Here is a 27,880-nt window from a genome sequence, read left to right as displayed (position 1 = left end):
ATAACCTTGTTGGTATGGTGAAGTGGGCTACTAGCCCTTGGAAAATTATGTCAAAACATTCACTTACATTATCATACTTAAACTCTTTTCATAAAATGTCTGTAGGAAGTAAGAATTAAGGTGACAAAATAGTTACCACTGGAAATGTTTTAGTGGAAATAAGCAGTGTAATGTAATTCATTGACTGTTTCTAGTTGTGCATCAGTACTTATAGCAAAAAGAAGCATAATTAGTTCAGAGCTTTAAATTCATAACTAGAGGTCTGGGAAAGTAATCAGAAAAATATGTGATGACTTTACAATAAATTCTTATCCTTTGTAGATACAGAGATTATGAAAGCCAAAGCCACAGTCTAATCTTATGGGTAGTTAAATTGCACTGCAAATTGAATTTACAACCTCAGGAATACTGCTATGTTAAAGTTAAGGCATTGACTAGATAGGAGTGGCGCACTAAAAAATGGGATATAGGTGCATGTGTGAATTCTTATTAAGTAAGCATTTTGACTTCCTAATTCTGCTAAACCTCATCTACATGTAGAAACAGGTTTTCCTCCTGCCTCTTTTCCTAAAAAAATAACTGCCATCAAAGGAATTGCTGATTTTCCTAAGGACTACGCCCACCACCTCTCATTGCTCCTAGAAATAAATTAGATTCATAACTGAAAGCCCAAGTTTGTAAGTTATAAATTTAATCCTAGAAGGAGAATCTAAAGAGTATAAAATTTTTCCCATTTATATCAATGTTTCTAGGGGTGAATGAGGCAAAATAAAATATTGTTGGATCAAGTCATATTTGCTGGCAGATATTCTGGATTCACTGTATTAGCTTTAGAAACTGGGAGAAACAGAGGTTTTAAGTTGTGTGATTGAAATATGGACTCGGGGGGTGGGATGGATTAAAAAATGAGGATAAACATATATATATATACATATATATATACACACTACTATGTGTAGCTCAACTGGTAAAGAATCAGCCTGCAATGTGCAAGACTCCAGTTCAATTCCTGGGTTTGGATGATCCCCAGGAGAATGGATAGGCTACATACTCCAGTATTTTGGGTCTTCTCCAGTGACTCAGACAGTATAGAATTTTCCTGCAACGTGGGGTACCTGGGTTTGATCCCTGTGTTGGGGACATCCGCTGGAAAAGAGCATGGAAACCCACTCCAATATTCTCTTTTTTAAAAATTTATTTATTTTTTAATTGAAGGATAATTGCTTTACAGAATTTTGTTGTTTTTCTGTCAAACCTCAACATGAGTCAGCCATAGGGATACATTTATCCCCTTTATTTTGAACCTCCCTCCCATCTCCTTCTCCATTCCACTTCTCTAGTTGATACAAAACCCCTGTTTGAGTTTCCTGGGACATACAGCAAATTCCCATTGCCTGCCTATTTTATATATGATAATGTAAGATTCCATGTTACTTTCTCCATACATCTCACTCTCCCCTCCCCTCTCCCCATGTTCATAAGTCTGTTCTCTATGTCCGTTTCTCCATTGCTGCCCTGTAAATAAATTCTTCAGTGCCATCTTTCTAGATTCTATATATATGTGTTAGAATACAATATATATCTTTCTCTTTCTGACTTACTTCAGTCTGTATAATAGGCTCTAGGTTCACTCACCTTATTAGAACTGACTCAAACATGTATATTCCATAGTGTGTATACCACAACTACTTTATCCATTCATCTATTGATGGACATCTAGGTTGCTTCCATGTTCTAGCTGTCATAAATAGTGCTGCAGTGAAAAAAGGGATACATGTGTCTCTTTCAATTTTGGTTTCCTTAGGTTATATGTTTAGGAGTGGGATTGCTGGTTCATGTGGTGGTTTTATTCTTAGTTTTTTAAGGAATCTCCATACTGTCTTCCATAATGGCTGTATCAATTTACATTCCCTACAACAGTGCAAGAGCATTCCCTTTTCTCCACACCGTCTCCAGCATTTATTGTTTGTAGACTTTTTGGTGATGGCCATTCTGACTGCTGCGAGGTGATATCTCATTGTAGTTTTGATTTACATTTCTCTAATAATGAGCTATGTTGAGCATCTTCTCATGTGTTTGTTGGCCATCTGTGTGTCTTCTTTGGAAAAATGTCTGTTTACATCTTTTTCCTGCGTTTTGATTGGATTGTTCATTTTTTGGTTTGGAATTGTGTGAGCTGCTTTTATATTTTGGTAATCAATCTTTTGTCAGTTGTTTCCTTTGCTGTTATTTTCTCCCATACTGAGGGTTGCCTTTTCACCTTGTTTACAGTCTTCTTTGCTGTGCAAAAGCTTTTAAGTTTAATCAGGTCCCACTTGTTTACTTTCGTTTTTATTTCCATTACTCTAGGAGATGGGTCATAGATGATCTTGCTTTAACTTATGTCATCCAATGTTTTGCTTATGTTTCCAGTTAGAACTGGACATGGAAAAACAGACTGGTTCCAAATAGGAAAAAGTACCTCAAGGCTGTATATTGTCACCCTGCTTATATAACTGATATGCAGAGTACATCATGAGAAATGCTGGGCTGGAAGAAGCACAAGTTGGAATCAGGATTGCTGGGAGAAATATCAATAACCTCAGATATGCAGATGACACCACCCTTATGGCAGAAAGTGAAGAGGAACTAAAGAGCCTCTTGATGAAAGTGAAAGAAGAGAGTAAAAAAGTTGGCTTAAAGCTCAACATTCAGAAAACGAAGATCATGGCATCTGGTCCCATCGCTTCATGGAAATAGATGGGGAAACAGTGGAAACTATCAGACTTTATTTTTTGCGGCTCCAACATCACTGCAGATGGCGATTGCAGCCATGAAATTAAAAGATGCTTACTCCTTGGAAGGAAAGTTATGACCAACCTAGAAAGCACATTGAAAAGCAGAGATATTACTTTGCTAAGAATGGTCTATCCAGTCAAGACTATGGATTTTCCAGTGGTCATGTATGGATGTGAGAGTTGGACTGTGAAGAAAGCTGAGCACCAAAGAATTGATGCTTTTGAACTGTGGTGTTGAAGAAAACTCTTGAGAGTCCCTTGGACTGCAAGGAGATCCAACCAGTCCATCCTACAGATCAGTCCTGGGTGTTCACTGGAAGGACTGATGCTGAAGCTGAAACTCCAGTACTTTGGCCACCTCATGTGAAGAGTTGACTCATTGGAAAAGACCCTGATGCTGGGAGGGATTCGGGGCAGGAGGAGAAGGGGACGACAGAGGATGAAATGGAAGGAAGGCATCACTGACTCGATGGACATGAATTTGGGTGAACTCCAGGAGTTGGTGATGGACAGGGAGGCCTGGCATGCTGCGATTCATAGGGTTGCAAATAGTTGGACACGACCGAGTGACTGAACTGAACTCAACTGACTAAGGAGGTGGGTTATAGAGGATCTTGCTTTGACTTATGTCATCAAGTGTTTTGCTTATGTTTTCCTTAAGGATTTTATAGTTTCTGGTTTTACATTTAGGTCTTCAATCCATTTTGAGTTTATCTTTATGTATAGTATTAGGAAGTGTTCTAATTTCATTCCTTTATATGTACCTGTCCAGTTTTCCCAGCACCATTTATTGAAGAGGCTGTCTTTGCCCTATTGTATTTTCTTGCCTCCTTTGTCAAAAAGAAGGTATCCACAGGTGTATGGGTTTATCTCTGGGCTCTCTGTCTTGTTCCATTGGTCTTTTTTTTTTTTTTTTCCTGTTTTTGTGCCAGTACCATAATGTCTTGATGACTGCAGCTTTGTGGTATAATCTGAAGTCAGGAAGGTTGATTCCTCCAGCTCCATTCTTCTTTCTCAAGACTGCTTTGTCTATTTGGGGTCTTTTGTATTTCCATATGAATTGTGAAATTTTTGTTCTAGTTCTGTGAAAAATGCCATTGGTTATTTGACAGTGATCACACTGATTCTGTAGATTGTGTTTGGTAATATAGTCATTTTCACAATATTGATTCTTTCTACCCAGGGTCATGGAATATCTCTCCATCTGTTTATGTCATCTTTGATTTCTTTAATCAGTGTCATAACTTTCTGTATGCAGTTCTTTTGTCTCCTTAGGTAAGTTTATTTCTAGACATTTTATTCTTTTTGTTGCAATGGTGAATGGGATTGATTCCTTAATTTCTCTTTCTGATTTTTCACTGTTAGTTTTAGAAATGCAAATGCTTTCTGTGTATTGATTTTGTATTCTGCAACTTTGCTAAATTCACTGATTAGCTCTAGTAATTTTCTGATACAATTTTTAGGTTTTTCTATGTATACTATCATGTCATCTGCAAACAGTGCAAGCTTTACTTCTTTTCTGATCTGGATTACTTGTATTTCTTTTACTTCTCTGATTGCTGTATTGGGACTTCCAGAACTATGTTGAATAATAGTGGTGAAAGTGAGCACCCTTGTCTTGTTCCTGATCTTAGAGGGAATGCTTTCAGTTTTTCACTACTGAGAATAATGTTAGCTGTAGGCTTATAGTATACGGCCTTTACTATGTTGAGGTAGGTTCATTCTATGCCCACTTTTTGAAGAGTTTTAATCATAAATGAGTGCTGAATGTTGTCAAAGACTTTTTCTTCATCTATTGAGATAGTCACATGGTTTTTATATTTCAATTTGTTAATATGGTGTGTCACATTGATTGATTTGTGTATATTGAAGAATCCTTGCACCCCTGGAATAAGCACAACTTGATTACGGTGTATGAGCTTTTTGATGTGTTGCTGAATTCGGTTTGTTAAAATTTTGTTGAGGATTTTTGCATCTGTGTTCATCAGTGATATTGGCTTATAGTTTCCTTTTTCTGTGTTGTCTTTTTCTGGTTTTGGTATCAGGGTGATGGTGGCCTTGTAGAAAAAGTTTGGAAGTGTTCCTTCCTCTGCAATTTTTTGAGAGACTTTTAGAAGGATAGGCATTAACTCTTCTCTAAACGTTTGATAGAATTCTATGAAGTCATTTCGTCCTGGGCTTTTGTTTTTGGGAAGATATTTGATCATAGCTTCAATTTCAGTGCTTGTAATTGGGTTGTTCACCATTTCTATTTCTTCATGGTTCAGTCTTGGAAGATAAAATTTTTCTAGGAATCTGTCAATTTTTTCCAGGTTATCCATTTTATTGCCATATAGTTGTTCATAACAGTCTCTTATAATCCTTTGTATTTCTGCATTATTTGTTGTAACTTCTTCTGTTTCATTTCTAGTTTTGTTGATTTGATTCTTCTCTCTTTTTGCCTTGATGAATCAGGCTAAATTTTGTCAATTTTCTTTATCCTCTCAAAGAACCAGCTTTTAGTTTCATTAATCTTTACTATTGTTTCTTTCATTTCTTTTCACTTTTTTCTGGTCTGATCTTTATGATTTATTCCCTTCTACTAACTTTTATTGTTGCCTTTGTTCCTCTTTTCCCAGTTGTTTTAGGTGTAGAGTTAGGTTGTCTACTCAATGTTTTTCTTGTTTCTTGAGGTAAGATCGTATTGCTATAAACTTCCCTCTTAGAACTGCTTTTGCTGCATACCATAGGTTTTGACTTGTGTTTTCATTGTCATTTGTTTCTAGAAATTTTTTGATTTCCCTTTTTATTTCTTCAGTAACCTGTTGGTTATTTGGAAAATATTGTTGGTCATTTAAATATATTTTAAAACATATTGTTTAATCTCTATATATTTGTGTTTGTTTTTTTTTTTTTTTTACAGTTTTTTTTTCCTTGTAATTGATATCTAGTATCATAGCATTGTGGTCAGAGAAGATGCTTGATATGATTTCAGTTTTCTTAAATTTATTGAAGTTTGATTTGTGACCCAAGATGTGGTAATCCAGGAGAATATTCCATGTGCACTTGAGAAGAAGTTATATTCTTCTGCATTTGGATGGAATGTCCTGAAGATATCAGTGAGATTCATCTCATCCAATGTATCACTTAAGACTTGTGTTTCCTTATTACTTTTCTGTTTTGATGATCTGTCTTTTAGTGTGGGTGGGGCGTTAAAGTCTCCTACTATTATTGTGTTACTGTCAATTTCTCCTCTATATATGTTAGTGTTTGTCATGTATTTAGTTTCTCCTATGTTGGGTGCATAGATATTTACTATTATTATGTCTTATTCTTTTATTGATCCCTTGATCATTATGTAGCGTCCTTCCTTATCTCTTGTAATCTTCTGCATTTTAATATCTGTTTTGTCTGATATGAAAATTGCTACTCCATCTTTTTTTTGCTTCCCATTTTCATGGAATAAGTTTTCCATCCTTTCACATTCATTCTATATGTGTCTTTAGGTCTGTAGTGAGTTTCTTGTAGACAGTATATATATATATGGGTCTTGTTTTTGTATTCATTCAGCTGGTCTGTGTTTTTTGGTTGGAGCATTTAATTCATTTACATTTAAAGTAATTATTGATGTATATGTCCCTATTGCCATTTTCTTAATTGTTTGGGGTTGATTTTGTAGATCTTTTTCTTCACTTGTATTCCTTGTCTATATTAAGTCCCTTCAACATTTTTTGTAAAGCTGGTTTAGTAGTACTGAATTGTCTTAACTTTTACTTGTCCAAAAAGCTTTTTCAGTTCAGTTCAGTCTCTCAGTCGTTTCTGACTGTTTGCGACCCCATGAATCACAGCACTCCAGGCCTCCCTGTCATCACCAACTCCAGGAGTTCACTCAAACTCACGTCCATCGAGTCCGTGATGCCATCCAGCCATCTCATCCTCAGTCGTCCCCTTCTCCTCCTGCCCCCAATCCCTCCCAGCATCAGAGTCTTTTCCAGTGAATCAGCTCTTCACATGAGGTGATCAAAGTTCTGGAGTTTCAGCTTTAACATCATTCTGTCCAAAGAACACCCGGGGCTGATCTCCTTTAGAATGGACTGGTTAGATCTCCTTGCAGTCCAAGGGACTCTCCATTAATTTTGAATTAGATCCTTGCTGGGTACAGTAATTTTGGTTATAGATTTTTCCCTTTAAATATATTTTGCCATTCCCTTCTGGCCTTAAGAGCTTCTGCTGAAAGTTCAGCTGTTAAACATGTGGGGTTTCTCTTGTATGTTATTTGTTACTTCTCCCTTGCTGCTTTTAATATTCTTTCTTTGTGTTTAGTCTTTGTTAGTTTGATTACTGTGTGTCTTGTCATGTTTACTTTTGGGTTTATCCTGTATGAGATTTAGACTTGATTGACTAGTTCATTTTCCATGTTGGGAAAATTTTCAACCATAACCTCTTCAAAATTTTTCTCATACCCTTTCTTGATCTCTTCTTCTTCCTGGAGTCCTGTAATTAAAATATTGCTGCATTTGATATTGTCTGAGAGGTCTATGAGACTATTCTCTGTTCTTGTCATTCTTTTTCCTTTATTCTCCCCTTCAGAAGTTATTCCCATCATTTTTTCTTCCAGTTCACTGATTTGTCCTTCTGCTTCAGATATTCTACTATTGATTCCCTCTAGAGTATTTTTAACTTCAGTAATTGTGCTGTTTGTATCTGTATGTTTATTCTTTAATTCTTCTAGGTCCTTGTTAGTTGATTCTTGCATTTTCTCCATTCTTTTCTCAAGGTTTTTGATCATATTTACCATCATTTTTCCGAATTCTTTTTCAGGTAGTTTGCCTATTTCCTCTTCATTTATTTGGACTTCTGTGTTTCTAGTTTGTTGGTTCATTCATGTAGTATTTATCTGTCTTTTCAAACTTTTTTTAATTTTTTTAACTTATTGTGTTTGAAATCTCCTTTTCCCAGGCTTCAGTGTTGAATTCTTTCTTCCTTTCGGTTTCTACCTTCTGGTGGCTCAGACCGTAAAGCGTCTGCCTGCAATGAGGGAGACCCAGGTTTGATTCCTGAGTTGGGAAGATCCCCTGAAGAAGGAAATGGAAATCCACTCCAGAACTCTTCCCTGGAAAATCCCATGGATGGAGGAGCCTGACAGGCTACAGTCCATGGGGTCACAAAGAGTCGGACACGACTGAGTGACTTCACTCACACATTTGGTCCAGTGGTTTGTGTTAACTTTGTATAGGGTGAGATTTGTGCTGAGTTTTTGTTTGTTTGTTTATTTTTTCCTCTGATGAGCAAGGCTGAATGAGGTGGTAATCCTGTCTGCTGATGATTGGGCTTGTATTTTTGTTTGTTTTTTGTGTAGATGAGGCATCCTGCACAGGGTGCTACTGGTGGTTGCCTGATATCAGGTCTTGTATTCAAGTGGTTTCCTTTGTGTGTATTCTCACTGTTTGATACTCCCTTGAGTAAATTCTCTGGTAGTTTAGGGTCTTAGGGTCAGGGCTTCCACTTCAAAGGCTCAGGGCTTTATCTCTGGTCAGGAATAAAGATTCCACAAATGGTTTGTTATGGCAGTAAGTAAGATTAAAACTAATAATCAAAAATAAGAAACGAAAGATTAATCCCAGGCAAATGGCTCATACAAAATTAGGCACATAGTAATTAAAATAGTAAAATATACACATGTACTTATGCACCCATAAGCAAAATCAAAACAATCCAATAAAAATAAAGTACAATACATTGACCCAGTGAACAAAGTACACCAAAAATTACATCTACCAGTAAAGAATAAAACTAAGTAAAGCACAAACTGGAAAACAAAACTAAAGCAAGATGCTGAATGGGAAATAAAGCAATGAAAACAAAACTAACAAATATTTTGAGAGAAAGGGAAAGAAAAAAAAAGGAAAGAAAGAATAGATATGCAAAATTACATAGAGGTAGATAATCTAATTAAAGATTGACTGTAAGGGGGAAAGAACAATAAAAAAAGCAAACAATGAAATAAATATAAAAAATATAATGATAGGTTTAAAAATTAAAATAAAAAAAGAGTAAAAGGAGGAAAAATTTAAAAAAAGAGAGAGAGAGAAAGGAAAATTCCACAAAACAGCAAAGGCTCCCCATAAAGATAGAGGTTTAGAACAACATAAACTGTGACTGGAAAGAAAAAAAAAACTCAAAAGCTTAACTAGATTTCATAGTGGCAATAAAATCAACAACTACAACAGAGGGGTGGGAAAAAAAGGAAAACAAAAAGAAAAAAAGGAAAAAATCCAAAAGAATCTACAGAAGATATACAAGAGTATTTCTTGAGTCACTGCTGTCAGAGTCCTTTCCCTTGCTGGGAATCGCAGTCCACCTCACCTCTCTAGGATGCCCTCCAACACTGTGCTGATCTCTTGACCTGCTGTGGGGGCAGCACGGATGCTAATCTGGTCCTACTCCTGTTTGTTCTTGCCTCCAATATCCAAAGCTATCAAAACTAGTGCATTTTATTTGGTGGGAGCTCTCAATGTCTTTTCATATATTCCATAGACACAGAGTCTGCCTAGTTGAACTTGTAGATTTAATCTGCCACTTGTACAGCTGGTGAGAAGGTTTTGAGCCTTATTCCTTACATTCCTTACATAGCCACACTGGCCCTTACATTTCAACTGTGGTTTAATTTCCTCCTCTGCATTTCGGCTGTCCCTGTGATTTGCTCCTGAGGCTGCCCTGGAGGACTTGAGTCTGCCCCAGTGAGAGCCAGGTGTGGAGGAGGTGTAGCTGCTTGGGTCACAAGGGTTCTGGAAGAACCAGGTACTCAAGGGAGTTGGTGGCTAGGACAGCATGAAATATAGTGCTCTAGAAGGATATGACAACCAGTATTGGCCAACGCACTCCAGTATTCTTGCCTGGAGAAGCCCCTTGAAGAGAAGACTGGCAAGTCATAGTCCACAGGGTTGCAAAGAGCTTGACATGACCAAAGTGACCCTGAATGCATCGACACAAGACTTTTTTTTTTTTTTTTTTTTGCCTGTGGCAGCTCTACCCCAGCGAAGGTTGACCATGAAAGTGGCAAAGCTGCTTGAATTGCAGGGACCCTGGCGGTGTCAAGTGTACAAGTACATGGACTGCCTCCACCACGGGAGTTATGGCCCTATCAGAATCCTTTCTCGAGCTTCTTGTACTGGTGATCAGAAGCCCTCTTTGGCCAGTCTTTCTCTGTAGCTCTCCCCATTCAACCATTTAAAGGGCTCCCTTGCCTAGGGTCCTTCTCTATTGTTTGGCACATCAGGCACATAAAGGAGCCCCCTTGGCTGGGATCCTACTCTGTAGAACGGCACATCAAGCACTTAAACGGGCACCCTGGGTGGGATCTACTCTGTAGTTCAGTGCGTCAGGCATTTGATGGGCCAACCTCTTTATTGTTCAGCTGCCCATGCTGGCATGTGGGGAGAGAGGGGCTATGGTGATGGTTCCATCCACTACGCCGGACTCAGCAGCATTGCATTGCTTCCATGGTTGCCTATTTTCTCCACACACATTTCTGACCACAATCTCCTCCCTCATATCCCCTCGATCCATCTCTCCACGGTCAACAGCAGTCCTCGCCCTGGGATTGCTCCACAATCCCTAAACTTCAGCTCCCAGCCACTGCACCTTCTCAGGGACCTGCATCCCTGTCCAGGGTATGTATGGCTGTGGCAAAGACTGTCTGATCCTCATCCCATTTAGGCTTCCACAGATCAGTTTTTTCACTTTCAACCTTAAATGTTTCTCCTCTGACTCAGACAATTGCCCTGGTGTGGAGATCGGACCACTGTTCCAGTACCCCCACCCACCAAAGGCAGGTCCAGTCCTACTAACACTTCTATTTTTTCCCGTAGTTCCTTTGTCCTTCCGAGTTTTGGGTGATTCTATATTTTTTTTTCTGCTGGTCAGGTACTTCTGTCTGCTCTCAGGTGGTGTTCTGCCTACACTTCTGTGTTTGAAGGTGTATTCTGGATATATCCATGGAGAGAGATATACTCCACATCCACCTACTCCTCCACCATCTTATTATTTCACTTCAGTATTTTTGCCTGATGAATCTGCATGGACAGAGGAGCCTGGCAGGCTACAGTCCATGGCATCACAGAGTTGGACATGACTGAGCAACTAAGCACAGCACATGTATAGATAAAAGTAGATAACTAATGAGAACCTACTGAACAGCACAAGGAATTCTACTCAATGCTCTGTGGTGACCTAAAAGGGAAGGAAATCCATGGAAGAAGGGATATATGGATATATGTGGCTGATTAACTTTTTTTTGTACAGGAAATAAACAACATTGTAAACTACACTCCACTAAAAGAAAAGAATAAAGAAATGTGGACTCAAAGGACACCTGCACTGAATAAATTGGAAATGGCAGAACTTCCTGTGAAAGGAGATACACAAAGGAATAGGCCATATGGCATGCTAAATCTAGAGCAGATTTATAATGTGAGAAGTGCTCATTCATTCCCTAACTAGTCATAAGAGAGTATCCAGAGGATATTACCTTGGTCAAAGCCATGCCCAGAGAAGGCAATGGCACCCCACTCCAGTACTCTTGCCTGGAAAATCCCATAGATGGAGAAGCCTGGTATGCTGCAGTCCATGGGGTCGCTGAGAGTCGGATATGACTGAGAGACTTCACTTTCACTTCTCACTTTCATGCATTGGAGAAGGAAATGGCAACCCACTCCAGCGTTCTTGCCTGGAGAATCCCAGGGACGGGGGAGCCTGGTGGGCTGCCGTCTATGGGATCACACAGGGTCGGACACGACTGAAGCGACTTAGCAGCAGTAGCAGCAGCAGCAGCAAAGCTATGCGAATACTACAAGACCAGAAATTTGTGAGAGGACCCTGCTACTTGCTGCTGCTAAGTCGCTTCAGTCGTGTCCGACTCTGTGCGACCTCATAGACGGCAGCCCACCAGGCTCCGCCATCCCTGGGATTCACCAGGCAAGAACACTGGAGTGGGGTGCTCTTGCCTTCTCCAGTGCATGAAAGTGAAAAGTGAAAGTGAGGTCGCTCAGTCCCTGGCATTGTTGAAAAGCTCTGTGGTGGTTATTCTCTGTTCAGTCAGAAAAGGCACTGCGATAGCATATCCAGTCCACAGGGTTCTCATAGTTCACTGTGGAAGATGGTATTTTGGGCTATTAGTGACCAAACTGTGATATTTAATTGTCAGAGACAAGATGTAGAGTGATATCTTAATACATTTATTGTAGGCAGACTAGAAGCAGTAATCAGAATAGTTTGACTAGCGGAGGTCACTGATTTTGGCTAGTGGATTCTTGAGGAAGTCTCATGCTATATTACAAAATGTTTATATTGTGCAATTTTAGGTTTAATCAAAAGTATCAATATCTGTAGCCATTTACCAAAATGATTGCGCATTAGGTCAAAGGGCCATAATCAAACTCTGCGGAGATGACTAAATACTGGCTCTCAGCTGTCACTGATAACTAGAAACCCACATTTCTGTGGTCTACCAATGAGAAGCTTATAGAATAACCCATAAGTCTTGGCTTGAGTTCATCTCATGGTGGACCCCATGTACCATGATTTTTGGCATGCATGCAGCACTCCAAATGGATGTGGTATGTGTAATTGTAGACTCAATCACGTTCTAGTGGCATACACATATCATGAGATCAAGTATCCAAATGCTATGGAACTTACTGCTATTACATTTTCTCTAATTGTTCATTCTACACCTATATCTTCTCCTGGAGTTTCCTATGATCAGTTGAATTGGTAGAAATAAAAGATAAGCATACTTTACTTATAGTTTTGAAGACAAACTGGTCTAGGTGAAGTAGATGGCTGCAGTACTATACCCCATAAAAGTAAAGGAACTGAAGAGAGGAGAATTTTGAGCTGAACATTAGATTGTTCATTTTTCCTGAATGGAAGGAGAGATTGACAAATACACAGAGATGCTGTACATTGATTAATAAACAGTGGTAAATTGTTTGGCTGAAAATTGGGTAACTCAGAAAGGAGGCAATTAGGAAACCAGAGACAATGATTTTTGCTAAATAAAAGTATGGTTAAATTTCTCTAAATTGGCACAGAAGGTAAGGATATGTGTGTTCAAAATAAACATCAACCAAGGAGAAATTTCAGCAGAAGATCTTATAAATTAGATGAATAAACAATGTTCTGTTTTGTAGATATCACTCAACATTTTCCCAACCATTTTGTCTTCTCAGAATTGGCTTATGAACAAAGTGGCTGTGACAGCAAGGACTAAGTTATGCATGGGCTCACTAAACAATACCTACTGCTGAGTGTGTGACTTGCCAACAGCAAGTTGGCAGCAGTGTGCACCCTCAGAGGTCACACTGAGCCTCCAATATGGCATCCTTCTCTGAGGACTTCTTCTTGCTACCTAGGCAGGTTGCCTACACTGAGATTGCCCACCATAGAGGAAGCAGTTTTCATGTATGTTAATGTCTTGGCTGTAATGCTTCTGCTCAAACCATTACAGAATGATCAACTTAGCCATATAATATTCCATACTGCATTAGTTCTGACAAGTGGACTCATTTTGTGAAAACTAAAACAACAATGAATACATGCTTGTGGAATTGGCTGGTCTTTCCATATTCAGCCCTACACTGACATAGCTGTCCCAATAGAATAATGAATGGTCCTTCAGAAATCAGTGTATTGTGCAAGTGGACAGCAATATAATCCAAGGTTGGGATAAGGTGATCTGGTACTTGTATATATTCTAAGCAAACAACCAATATATAGTCCCCTTTAACTCATAAGAAGTGGTCATATATCCAGGACTCAAGGAGATAAAGTGGAATAAAATTTTTCCATCATTATCCCCAATGACCAAATATCAAAGATTTTATTTTCCATGTTCATGACAGGTTTCTAGAGATATCCAAGTCTGTGTTTTACTGTAAAGAATACTTTCAGTGAGAGATATGGAAATAATGGATAGTCCATTTCAGTAAGAAAAAGGCAAAACAGAAGTTACTTATCATCTATTACTTTCAAAGAGAAATTCAGTTGCTAGTACACCATGGTAGAATGGTGATTTATGTCAGGAATAAAAGATAACCCATAAGTCACCTCTTATGAACCCCATATCCTGTAATAAAAGTTAATGGAAAATGATTACAACTAAGGGCAGGTGGGACCAACAATGCAAAGAATCACAAACAGGAAATTTGCTTGCTCAGGGTACAAGGAATATGAAATGGATAATGGGGAGAGTGGATATAAATACCAATTAGAAAATATGAAACAAGAACGTAATAGTTATAGTAGTTTATTATTTATTTATTTTTATATAAATAATCAATGTACATATTCAGTAATTATTTGCATCCTCTATTTGATTGCGTTATCAGTGGAAATAAAATGTTTTATAAGGATTAACATTATATATTCAGATTTAAGTATATCAAAGTGTGACTCAGTTAAAAGTGGACTCAATCTTCAACCAAAACTAAATAAATGATATACAGAGTTTTGTAGCTTCCTTGGAGGAGTGAGTGAGCAATTATTTTTCAGATTGTACAGGGAAGAATTGCATTGTGTTATGGGGTAATGATTTAGATTCCACTGGGTTTCAGAACCTAATAGTTAAGAGAAGATGTCTATTATGGTTATATAGTGGCTAACATATAGATTGTGGATCTTTCTACTATGTTAACTTCAATAAGTTGAAACTAAATTTTCCAGAATTCCCTTTCCTTCATGTTGCTGGGGATAATTACAAAGGAGAGTTCCAGAAAAAACATCTATTTCTGCGTTATTGACTATGCCAAAGACTTTGACTGTGTGGATCACAATAAACTGTAGAAAATTCTGAAAGAGATGGGAATACCAGACCACCTAACCTGCCTCTTGATAAATCTGTATGCAGGCCAGGAAGCAACAGTTAGAACTGGACATGGAACAACAGACTGGTTCCAAATAGGAAAAGGAGTACGTCAAGGCTGTATATTGTCACCCTGCTTATTTAACTTCTATGCAGAGTACATCATGAGAAACGCTGGACTGGAAGAAACACAAGCTGGAATCAAGATTGCCAGGAGAAATATCAATAACCTCAGCTATGCAGATGACACCACCCTTATGGCAGAAAGTGAAGAAGAACTAAAAAGCCTGTTGATGAAACTGAAAGAGGAGAATGAAAAAGTAGACTCAAAGCTCAACATTCAGAAAACGAAGATCATGGCATCTGGTCCCATCACTTCATGCGAAATAGATGGGGAAACAGTATCAGACTTTATTTTTGGGGGCTCCAAAATCACTGCAGATGGTGATTGCAGCCATGAAATTAAAAGACGCTTACTCATTGGAAGAAAAGTTATGACCAACCTAGATAGTATATTCAAAAGCAGAGACATTACTTTGCCGACTAAGGTCCGTCTAGTCAAGGCTATGGTTTTTCCCGTGGTCATGTATGGATGTGAGTTGGACTGTGAAGAAGGTTGAGCGCCGAAGAATTGATGCTTTTGAACTGTGGTATTGGAGAAGACTCTTGAGTGTCCCTTGGACTGCTAGGAGATCCACCCAGCCCATTCTGAAGATCAACCCTGGGATTTCTTTGGAAGGAATGATGCTAAAGCTGAAGCTCCAGTACTTTGGCCACCTCATGTGAAGAGTTGACTCATTGGAGTAAACTTTGATGCTGGGAGGGATTGCGGGTAGGAGGATAAGGGGACGACAGAGGATGAGATGGCTGGATGGCATCACTGACTTGATGGACGTGACTCTGAGTGAACTCCAGGAGTTGTGATGGACAGGGAGGCCTGGCGTGCTGCAATTCATGAGGTTGCAAAGAGTTGGACACGACTGAGCGACTGAACTGAACTGAACTGAAAGATCTGATAGACAGAGTGCCTGAAGAACTGTGGATGGAGGATTATGATATTACAGGAGGCAATGATCAAGATCATCTGAACGAAAAAGAAATGGAAAAAGGCAAAATGGTTGTCTGAGAGGCCTTACAAATAGCTGTGAAAAGAACAGAAGCAAAAGGCAAATGAGAAAAAGAAAAATAAACCTCCATTTAAATGCAGAATTCCAAAGAATAGCATGGAGAGATAAAATCCTTAGTGATCAATGCAAAGAAATAGTGGGAAATAGAATAGAATGGGAAAGAAGATATTAAGAAGAGGTAGCAATAATACACAGAATAACTATACAAAAAAGAGTTCTTCATGACCCCAATAACTATGATGGTGTGATCATTCACCTAGAGCTAGACGTGGCAGAATGCAAAGTCAAGTGGGCCTTAGGAAGCCTCACTATGAATAAAGCTAGAGGTGGTGATGGAATTTAAGTTGAGCTATTTCAAATCCTAAAAGATGATGCTGTGAAAGTGCTGTACTCACTGTGTCAGCAAATTTGGAAAACTCAGCAGTGGCCACAGGAGTGGAAAAGGTCAGTTTTCATTCCAATACCAAAGAAAAGTAATGTGAAAGAATGTTCAAACTACCACACAGTTGCACTCATCTCACAAACTAGCAAAATAATGCTCAAAATCTCCAAGCCAGGCTTCAACAGTACATGAACTGTGAACGTTCACATGTTCAAGCTGGATTTAGAAAAGCCAGAGGAATCCGAAATCAAATTGCCAACATCTGTTGGCTCATAAAAAAAAGCGAAAGAGTTCCAGAAAGATATCTACTTCTGCTTTATTGACTATGCCAAAAGGGTGTGCATCACAACAAACTGGAAAATTCTTAAAGAGATGGGAATACCAGACCACCTTTCCTACCTCTTGATAAATCTGTATGCAGGTCAGGAAGCAACAGTTAGAACTAGACTGGAACAACAGACTGGTTCCAAATTGGGAAAGAAGTATGTTAATGCTGTATTTTGTCATTCTACATATTTAACTTACACTCAGAGTACATCATGAGAAATGCTGAACTGAATGAAGTACAAGCAGGAATCAAGATTGCTAGGAGAAATATCAACAACCTCAGATATGCACCATAAGGGTGACACCACCCTTATGTCAGACAGTGAAGAACTAAAGAACCTCTTGATGAAAGTGAAAGAGGAGAGTGAAAATGTTGGTTTAAACCTCAACATTCAGAAATCTAAGACCTTGGAATCCAGTTAAATCACCTCATGGCAAGTTGATGGGGAAACAATGGAAACAGTGAGAGACTCTATTTTGGGGGGCTCCAAAATCACTGTAGATGGTGACTGTAGCCATGAAATTCAAAGATGCTTTCTCCTTAGAAGAAAAGCTATGACCAACCTGGATAGCATATTAAAAAAGAGAGACATTATTTTGCCAACAAAGGTCTGTCTAATCAAGGCTTTGGTTTTTCCAGTAGTCATGTATGGATATGATAGTTGGACTATAAAGAAAGCTGGGCACTGAAGAACTGATGCTTTTAAACTGTGGTGTTGGAGAAGACTCTTGAGAGTCCCTTGGACTGCAAGGAGATTCAACAAGTTAATCCTAAAGGAAATCAGTACTGAATATTCATTGGAAGGATTGATGCTGAAGGTGAAGCTCCAATACTTTGGCCACCTGGTGCAAAGAACTGAATCCTCGGAAAAGATCCTGATGCTGGAAAGATTGAATGTGGGAGGAGATAGGGATGACAGAGGAGAAATCGTTGGATGACATTACCAACTCAATGGACACAAGTTTAAGTAAGGCCTGTGAGCTGGTGAAGGACAGAGAAGCCTGGCATGCTACAGCCCATGGGGTTGCAAAGAGTCAGACATGACTGAATCACTGAACTGAACTGAAAATTGGGTTTGAGCAAATTTTCCAAGAGATGATGAACCACCACAAAACATTGTAAAAGCATTAAATCCCCATCACTTCTGAGCCTTATGTAACACTCTTATTAATAAAATATATGTTTCAACACAAAGTTCGCCAGGGTCTCCATTTTATATTAATGTTAAATGTTAAACAAAAAGTCTCGATATTAGTGTATTTTATTTATTTACCTGAATTTATTCAACAAATACTTAACGTGCAAAGTTCAGTCTGATTCAAGATATGAGATAGATAAGTAGTAAAACAGATTTTTCTACCTTAGATCTTATATTTTAATAGAATAATAGATGAGTAAGTTGCATAGTTTTAGAACATGCTACACACTGTTCAGTTTAGTTCAGTTTAGTTGTTCAATCATGTCCGACTCTTTGCGACCCCATGAACCACAGCACTCCAGGCCTCCCTCAGTTCAGTTCAGTTCAGTTCAGTCGCTCAGTCATGTCCAACTCTTTGTGACCCCATGAATTGCAGCATGCCAGGCCTCACTGTTCATCACCATCTCCTGGAGTTCATTCAGACTCATGTCCATCGAGTCCATGATGCCATCTAGCCATCTCATCCTCAGTCATCCCCTTCTCCTCCTGCCCCAAATCCCTCCATGTCCATTGTGTTGGTGATGCCATCCAACCATCTCATCCTCAGTTATCTCCTTCTCCTCCTACCCTCAATCTTTCCAAGCATCAGGGTCTTTTGAAATGCGTCAGCTCTCTGCATCAGGTGGCCAAAGTATTGGAGTTTCACCTTCAACATCAGTCCCTCCAAAGAACACCCAGGACTGATTTTCTTTAGAATGGACTGGTTGGATCTCCTTGCACTCCAAGGGACTCTCAAGCGTCTTCTCCAACACCACAGTTCAAAAGCAGCAATTCTTCTGCATTCAGCTTTCTTTATAGTCCAACTCTCACATCCATACATGACCACTGGAAAAACCATACCCTTGACTAGATGGACCTTGTTGGCAAAGTAATGTCTCTTCTTTTGAATAGGCTGTCTAGGTTGGTTATAACTTCCTTCCAAGGAGCAAGTGTCTTTTAATTTCATGGCTGCAACCACCATCCACAGTGATTTTAGATTCCAGAAAAATAAAGTCAGCCACTGTTTCCACTATTTTCCCATCTAATTGCCATGAAGTAATGGGACCGATGCCATCATCTTAGATTTCTGAATGTTGAGCTTTAAACCAACATTTTCACTCTCCTCTTTCACTTTCATCAAGAGGCTCTTTAGTTCCTCTTCACTTTCTGCCATAAGGATGGTGTCATCTGCATATCTGAGGTTATTGATATTTCTTCCAGAAATCTTGATTCCAGCTTGTGCTTCCTCTAGCCCAGCGTTTCTAATGATGTACTCTGCATAGAAGTTAAATAAGCAGGGTGACAGTATACAGCCTTGACATACTCCTTTTCCTATTTGGAACCAGTCTGTTGTTTCATGTGCAGTTCTAACTTTTGCTTCCTGACCTGTATACAGGTTTCTCAAGAGGCAGGTCAGGTGGTCTGGTATTCCCATCCTTTTAAGAATTTGCCAGTGTATTTTGATCCACACAGTCAAAGGCTTTGGCATAGTCAATAAAGCAGAAATAGATTTTTTTCTGGAACTCTTGCTTTTTCAATGATCCAGCAGATGTTGAAAATAGATTTAAATAGAGAAAAATATTTAAGGGACTATATCTGATAGACAGAGTTTCTCATGAACTATGGATGGAGGTTTGTGACATTGTATAGGAGACAGGGAGCAAGATCATCCCCAAGAAAAATAAATGCAAAAAAGCAAAATGGCTGTCTGAGGAGGCCTTACAAATAGCTGTGAAAAGAAGAGAAGCAAAAAGTAAAGGAGAAAAAGAAAGATGCACCCCTATTTGAATCCAGAGTTCCAAAGAATAGCAAGGAGAGATAAGAAAGCTTTCCTCAGCGATCAATGCAAGAAATAGAGGAAAACAGTAGAATGGGAAAGACTAGAGATCTCTTCAAGAAAATTAGTGACACCAAGGGAACATTTCATGCAAAGATGGGCTCAATAAAGGACAGAAATGGTATGGACCTAACAGAAGCAGAAGATATAAAGAGGTGGCAAGAATACACAGAACTGTAGAAAAAAGATTTTCACAATCCAGATAATCATGATGGTGTGATCACTCCCACTCAACTAGAGCTGGACATCCTGGAATGTGAATCAGGCAGGCCTTAGGAAGCATCGCTACGAACAAAGCTAGTGGAGGTAATGGAATTCCAGTTGAGCTCTTTCAAATCCTAAACGATGATGCTGTGAAAGTGCTGCACTCAATACATCAGCAAATTTGGAGAACTTAGCAGTGGCCACAGGACTAGAAAATGTCAGTTTTCACTCCAATCCCAAAGAAAGGTAATTCCAAAGAATGCTCAAACTACCACACAATTGCACTCATCTCACATGCTAATAAAGCAATGCTCAAAATTCTCCAAGCCAGGCTTCAGCAATACATGAACTGTGAACTTCCAGATGTTCAAGCTGGTTTTAGAAAAAGCAGAGGAACCAGAGATCAAATTGCCAACATCCACTGGATCATCAAAAAAGCAAGAGTACTAGAAAAACATCTATTTCTGCTACATGCTGTAGAACCAAGGAAAATTCGTAAAAATAAGAGATGCAGGAATACCAGTGCTCAGAATGATGGTCCACTATTAAGTAGGCTTTTTCTAGTTGGTCTCACAGATAAAGTGAGCCTTGAAGAGATGAGAGAGTTTACCAAGCAACTGTTTGGGGAAAGAAAATTCCAGGCAAAGAAAACTGCTCTGAGAAAAGATTCTTAGGAGGAGGGCATTGCAACCCACTCCAGTATTTTTTTTTTTTTAAGCAGAAAAGAGTTTAGTTTAAATGCTTTTTATTTTTAGACCAACCAACATTTTATTGGAGAAGGAGATGGCCACCCACTTCAGTATTTTTGCCTGGAAAATCCCATGGACTGTAGCCTACCAGGCTCCTCAGTCAAAGAGTCAGACATGACTGAGTGACTCACTTTCACTTTTAAACATTTAATATAAAAATCTTTTAATATACAAAGTGCAATCACAACAATATCCACATAGCAGTGAGGGGATGGGCTTGAGGGTGGGGAGCATGGCAGGGGAGGGAGGTCCCTGTTACTTCCCTGGTCTGCTCTGTGACCTGAGAACAAGAGGTTTTGGCAGAGCTCAGACCAAGGCAGCCAAAAGCAGAGAGGTCCTGAAACCGATATTGAGACAGACTAATAACAGCAGGTCCCTTCAAAATGCCATTGTCTCTAAGGAGCAGCCTCCAGGGAAAGCCATATCCAGTTGGGAGGTAAGAGGAAGATGGTTGTGACTCAAAGGGGAGTCAACCATCTTTTCTTAGTATCCTGCTGACCACCTTTATGGGAATAAAGTTTTCCAGAGTGCTACTGAATTGGAAAGACCTAAAAATCATCCTAGTAAAAGGACAAGAAAGTGTGTCTGAGTCCATCTTCTACCAAGACTCCTGGCCTGGCACTCCAGAAAGTTGGGTGGATCTGCTCAGATGGTTGGGAAGGGAAGTGAATGTCAGAACCTTTGGCCCAACAGGGTCAGAGCCTTGCCAGGTATTAACCAAGAAAGCCTCAATGCAGAGTGGTCTATTAGAAGAGTTTTGGATTAATGGCACTCCCTGGATGATGGTGACACAATGGCCCACAGATGGGGTTTATAGTGTATGTGGAAGACAGAAAGGACACAAGACAGAAAGAATTAAGAGCTGAGTACTTGCTTCTTTCAGGCCTGGGCAGTAGAGGGGAGTAGAGGCTAGAAGAGACCAGAAGCCCCTTTCTTCCTGGGGTTCAGGTTTTGACTGGTCTGGATAGCTCATGGCCCCAAAGTCCTCCGCATGGCCTCCCCGAGACTCTCCAGGAGGCCTGGCTGTCCCTCCAGATGTGCCAGGAGACTGGTTGTAGTCCCAACTGGGCCCAGGTAGGGCCTGGAGTCCAACAGTTAGATGAAGTCAATAGAGTTCTGACGGAGGAGGCCCATTTTGCAGCCAGGGAGACCCAAGCCCTTGATACCACTGCAGCTGAGGGCAGGGTCCTGGTTCTCTATGGCTTCCAGCCTGTAGGTGTTGTTGTCCCAGTTGATGTGGAAGCAATTCACCCAGGGATTTGAGGCCAAGATGTTCCACTGGAGCTGAGAGAAGTCTGACTTCAGGGGAGGGTTCTCACACAGCTAGCTGCTGAGGTACCCACTGTCAAGGTTGTTGCTGACTCGGATGAACTCCTGTCTGTGGTCGCTGCAGGTGATGAGGACCATGGTCACTCCCAGGGCATCTGTCTCGAGGATGAGGGATGGATTGGGGGCATCCACCTGAAAGATGAACATGTGTCTCCTTGCCGGGACAGGGCCGACCAGCAAAGTCTAGGATTTGATCAAACTTGCTCTCAGCTGAGCCAATATAAACGATCTTCCACTCCAGGTAGTCTGCCAGGACCTTATTGCACTCGAAGCTGATCTCGAACCAGAAAGGGCTGGAAAAGGCTCGGATTTTCCCTTACCACCATGCTCAATACTGACATCTTAGCCATCGCCTCGTAGGGTCGCTGCTGAGGCCAGAGCTGGGGCCGAGCCAGCAACTGGGTCTTGTCAGATCAGCAGAGTATCTTTGTCCAAATCAGCTCCCGCCTTCTCTGACTGCGATCTGAAGTTCCACTCCAGTATTCTCTGGAGAATCCCATGGACAGAGGAGACCGGCAGCTATTGCAAAGAGTCGCACGAGTGAAGTGGCTTAGCACACAGGCACATGCCTGGCGTACTTGAGGAACCACGAAAGAGATAATGTGACTGGAGCAGAAAACAAAGAGAGAAAAGATGACAATAAAGATTTGAGGACGTAGTAACAAATCTTGTGGGTCAAGAGAGGATTTTTTTAATGAAAAAAAAAAAAGGTGTTTATGTGCTTGTAAAAATGCTCTGTAAAGAGGAAAATAAAACGATGTAAGAAAGGGTTGCCTTTTTTTTTTTTTTAATACTTCTGCCCTTGATGAGATAAGAGAAGATGTGACTCCTTCCTTAATAGAGGCACACCTAGAACTTTCACTGGGACAGTAGAGACAGCAGAGTAAATGAGCAGGATGCAAGTTGTTAAAAGTGATGGTCTCTCAAGTGCAAATACTATTCTGATATTTTCTGGTTTCCTCATAAATAGGAAGCATGGTTATCCAATTTGAATGAGATTGAGAGAAGAGATCTGGAGTGGAGTGAGGAGAAGGCATGGGATAGTCTAGGGGAATAGAAGAGTGAATTGTCTGTATTATGACATAAGATTTTGAAGCAGCACTAAAAACCCACTTGACCTTAGTGTGGCTGTGGGTATAAAGTGAGATCAAGCTTCATGTCTGTAGGTAATTTATTAGGCATATTCAGCTGTTAATGACTTGGATACAAGCATGATGACTGATGTCAGAAAGGCACAAAGAAATGATAGAGGAAAATGGAGATTTAACATTTCTGCAAAGACAGGATTTTCATGAGGAATCAAGAACTTTACTTCATATAAGGAATATTAGGATCCACAAATGGTCATCTTAAGAAAATGCTTCTTTAGCTTTACCAAGCAACACAAACCCATGAACATATGTTAAAACACAGATTATAGATTCACAAACTTGGAGTTCTAGATTCAGCAGGTTTGATGAGGATCCCAAAAACTTGCATTCCTAGCAGTTTTCCAATTGGTACTTATACTATTGTTCCAGTAATCACACTTAGAGATCTATTTTTTTTTTTAAGATAGTTTTAAGGATATGTAATCTCTTGACTTTCACTTATCTTTTATTCTCACTCTTTGAGATCATCTATCTCTATCTCATGTATTTATTAATTGGTTCATTTAACATAGTTGACTCTTGTTCAAGAGTCATGTAGAGGTTAGAGGAACTGACCCTCCTCACAGTTGAAAATCTGTGTGTATAACTTATAGTCAGCCCTTCATATATGCAATTCCTCTGCATCTGTGATACCACATACATGTATACAAACCACTACAGATTGTTTAGTACTGTAGCATTTATGATTTTGAAAAATCACATATCAGTGGACCCATGCAGTTCAAACCTACGTTATTTTAGAGTCAACTGTATATTCATTTATCTATTAATATATATTATATATATATTAATATATATATAAATGTTAATCTGCTTAAAATTCACCATAAGTTTTCTAAAGATTTGAGATGAAAACATAACTTATACTGTTATGGTTATAAAAAAGTAGAATAAATATAATCCCTTCTTTATCATTTTTACCAGTATGTCCTGGCTAGAGCTTTGGTTAGTAGACAAGATCTTATCATTTTTAAATTAATTTTTCATTGATATCTAATAATTATAGTTTAAAATGATTTATTAGGCTTATATTACTCTTTCAGTTTATATCTGTAAATGGGTTTTAGCATATTTTCCAAACAAAAGACTCTTCAATGTAAACCAACACAAAGTGAACAAATTTTTTTATCCATGGACTTTTATTCTCCTTTAGCACTTAGAGAAAAAAGGAAAATCTATATTGGATCATAAATAGCATTGTAAGCAAACCTATATTGCTCTGGAAAATGTGTGGTCACTTTTAAATTACTATCAGTACAAGCAAATACACCAGAAGGCTGTCTCTGAAGCAACATGCCAAATCTAGCAATAGAATGATTTTCCCTTTGAAGGGAGTAGACAGGTCTCCAGAAGGAACATTTGGTGAAGAATCTGTCAACTGCCTTTATTACCTTCTGAACTACCTCTAACTTACAGGTATTCCCAGTTTTGTACTGCAGATAATTTGAGCTCCATCTGTGGTTGATGAATATTTTTCAGTATGCTGTTACAAATTATGGCCTTAGGCACTGTTGCACCTTCTCCCTGCAGATTCAACTACATAAATTGCTTTGTTTCTTGAGTCTGAATACATTTCCTTAGTGGGAATGCAGTGAGAGAAATAAGAATCATTATTTTTCTGTTGTAATTTGTTGGATAGATTACTTCCAAAAGAAGGCTGGTTTAAATTTTATGCTGAAATTATTAACTCTGTGATTATTAATTCTTAAATATGAAAGTCAATTAATAGTTGGCAAGATGGAATAGTAGAAAGACCCTGAGCTCATTCTCACTTATAAGCATATCAAATTTACAATTATTTGGAAAACAGCCATCAGTGAAGAAAGACCAGATCTACTAGAAAAGATCCTTCAGAACTAAAGTTATTAAAAAATAAATCACAATAAGATGGGCAGGAGGGACATAGTTGCAATATAGTCAAGTCCAATACGTTCAAGTGGACTGCCCACAAAGAGGAGAACTATTATACTTCAGAGGTTCACCCAAAGGAGTGAGAGGTCCAAGACCCATGTGGGTTCTGTAGCATGGGAACACTGCAACAGGAAGATGAATCCCTGGAGCTTTTGGTTGCAAAATCCACTGGGTTTACTTTGGGGATTTCCAGAGTTTGAGAGGAAATAGTGATGTCACTCTTGAGTGACACCCACAAAAATCACATATGCTCTGGCTTCAGAGCTCAGGGAAGAAGCCATAATTTGCTAGATGCTTATATCAGACCAACCTGCTGATGCTGAAGATTCTCCTGGAGAGGCAGGAAGTGACTGCAGCTTACCTTGGGGACACAGACACTAATGGAAGCCATTTAGGGGAGCTCCTTCTACCTTGTGGACACTGGTGATGCTAGTGTTATTTTGGAATACTTCCTCTAATGTATTAACCCAGGACTCAGTCTGGCCCTGATCCAATGGCTTGTAGTCACCATTGCTGGGATCCCTCAGGCCAAGCAACTAATTATCTCACATTCTAGCCATCAAGATGCCTTAAGACCCCCTTCAAGAAACCCCAGGCCAACATTATCAGGAAGAAACACCATTTACCAATGATTCAACATCAGTTCTAGGACCCCTGTGTCCTTTAACCAGACCCCAAGAGCCCTGGGGTCTCCTGGACTAGTCTCTACCCACCAGTAACCCATCATTAGCCCTTGGGTCCTTGGCATTCTGCAATCTGCTAGTTTGTGACCTCATGTTGACAACTAGCCACTGACAATCTTTACATAAGGCAGGATCTAGCAACCAACTGGACCAGTGGTCAACTAATTCTACCAGGCTGCCCACATAGTTATCACACCAACCAGAAAAACCACACAACTCTTATAGAAGTAACTCTAGAGCATACAGCTCTGGGGACAAGAAGAAAGTGTGCTGCCAGGATGTATAGAATACATCTAAGAAAATGCATTTCTCCAAGGCTTGGAATTATAACCAACCTACCAAGTAGGTAAAAATAAATATAGCAAATCAGGAAAAATAAGGTGTCAGAGGAATATGTTCCCCAAAAAGGAGCAAAATAAAACAACAGAAGGAGGACTAAGTGAAGGGGATATAGGCGACAACCCAAGAAAGAGTTCAGGATAGTGACTGTAAAAATAATCGAAGAAGTAGGAAGAAGAATAGATGCACAGAGTGAAAAGCTGGAAGTTTTTAACAAAGAGACAGTATAAAGAATAACCAAAAAGAGATGAAGAATGTCCATCAGCAGATGAATGGATAAGAAAGCTGTGGTACACATACACAATGGAGTATTACTCAGCCATTAAAAGGAATACATTTGAATCAGTTATAATGAAGTAGATGAAATTGGAGCCTATTATACAGAGTGAAGCAAGCCAGAAAGAAAAACACCAATACAGTATACTAACACATATATATGGAATTTAGAAAGATGATAATAATAACCCTGTATGTGAGACAGCAAAAGAGACACAGATGTTTAGAATGGAATTTTGGACTCTGTGGGAAAGGGAGAGGGTGGGATGATTTGGGAGAATGGTATTGAAACATGTATACTATCATGTAAGAAACGAATCGCCAGTCTATGTTTGATACAGGATACAGGATGCTTGGGGCTGGTGCACAGGGATGATCCAGAGAGATGATATGGGGTGGGAGGTGGGAGGGGGGTTCAGGATTGGGAACTCATGTACACCCGTGGCTGATTCATGTCAATATATGGCAAAACCAATACAGTATTGTAAGCAAAATAAAGTAAAAATAAAAATTTTAAAAATAATTTAAAAAAACATTTAGAAAGAATAAAAGCAGGCTAAATGATACAAAGGAACAGATGAATGAGCTGAAAAACAGAGCAGTGGAAATCACTGAGGCTGAACAGAAGAAAAGAAAGAGAAAAAGAAAAAAGGAGGACTGCTTAAGAGACCTCTGAAATAGCATCTGAAGAGAATGTAGTCCAACAGAATGTATAGAATATTACCATATATAGACCGAAGGAGAATATAGAGAGAAAGAGGCTGAGAGCATAGTTGAAGACATAATAGCTGAAAACTTCCTTTACCTGGGAAAGGAAATAGATATCCAAGTGCAAGAAGTACAGATAATCCAGTTTAGAATCAACCCAAAGAGAACTGAAGCAAGAGACATTATAACTAAAATGGCAAAAATTAAAGATAGAGAATATTAAAAGTAGCAAAGGAAAAGCAAAAAGTAGCATACAAAGGAATTCCCATAAGGCTGATTTTTCAGCAGAAACCATAGAAACCAAAATGAGTGAAATGATATATTTAAAAGGTAAAACAGAAAACCCTGCAACCAAGACTAAACTACCGAACAAGGGTCTCATTCAGATTTAATAGACAGATTAAAAGCTTATGAGCAAAAACTAAGAGAGTTCAGTACTACCAAACCAGCTTCATAAGAAATGTAAAAGGAACTTCTCCACTTGGAAAAAAAGAAAAAGTCCACAACTAGTAAAATTACAATGATTAAATGAAAAAGTTCATTGGTAAAGGCAAATATACAGTAAAGGTATAAATGACATTTACAAAGTATTAAGTCATTTATGCACAAAGCTGATAGAATGATCAAAAATAAAAATAGTAAAATCATCAATATCCTCAATAAGCAATGTAATAGTAGAACTCCTAGTCACAGAAATCAGAGAAAAAAAGAAATAAAAAGAGTCCAAAATTGAAAGTAAGAAGTAAAATTGTTTGCAAATAACATGATACAATATATAGAAAATCTTAAAGATACCACCAAAAATCTACAGAGAAATCTGTTCATTTCTATACACTAAGAAATAGAATTTAAAGAAACAATTTCATTTACAATTGCCTCAAAAAGAATAAAATACCTATTAATGAAACTACATAAGGAGGTAAAAGAACTGTACTCAGAAAAATTTAAGATATCAGTGAAAGAAACTGAAGATGACACACACAGTTGGAAAGATGCACCATGTTCATGTGTTAGAACAATTAATACTGTTAAAACAATCCAAAGGAATCTACAGATTCAA

At 39.0% G+C, this 27,880-nt stretch overlaps 1 pseudogene; it reads right to left on the bottom strand.

Moving 5' to 3' along the window:
* Positions 1 to 21,518: 21,518 nt before the first annotated feature.
* On the bottom strand, positions 21,519 to 22,102 carry LOC128062593 (histone chaperone ASF1B-like; annotated as a pseudogene).
* Positions 22,103 to 27,880: the final 5,778 nt, after the last annotated feature.

The sequence above is a fragment of the Budorcas taxicolor genome, chromosome 17, assembly GCF_023091745.1.
Source record: "Budorcas taxicolor isolate Tak-1 chromosome 17, Takin1.1, whole genome shotgun sequence".
Classification (NCBI taxonomy): domain Eukaryota; kingdom Metazoa; phylum Chordata; class Mammalia; order Artiodactyla; family Bovidae; genus Budorcas; species Budorcas taxicolor.
The sequence above is the reverse complement of the archived record's forward strand: the minus strand, read 5'-3'. Positions and strand labels throughout refer to the sequence as shown.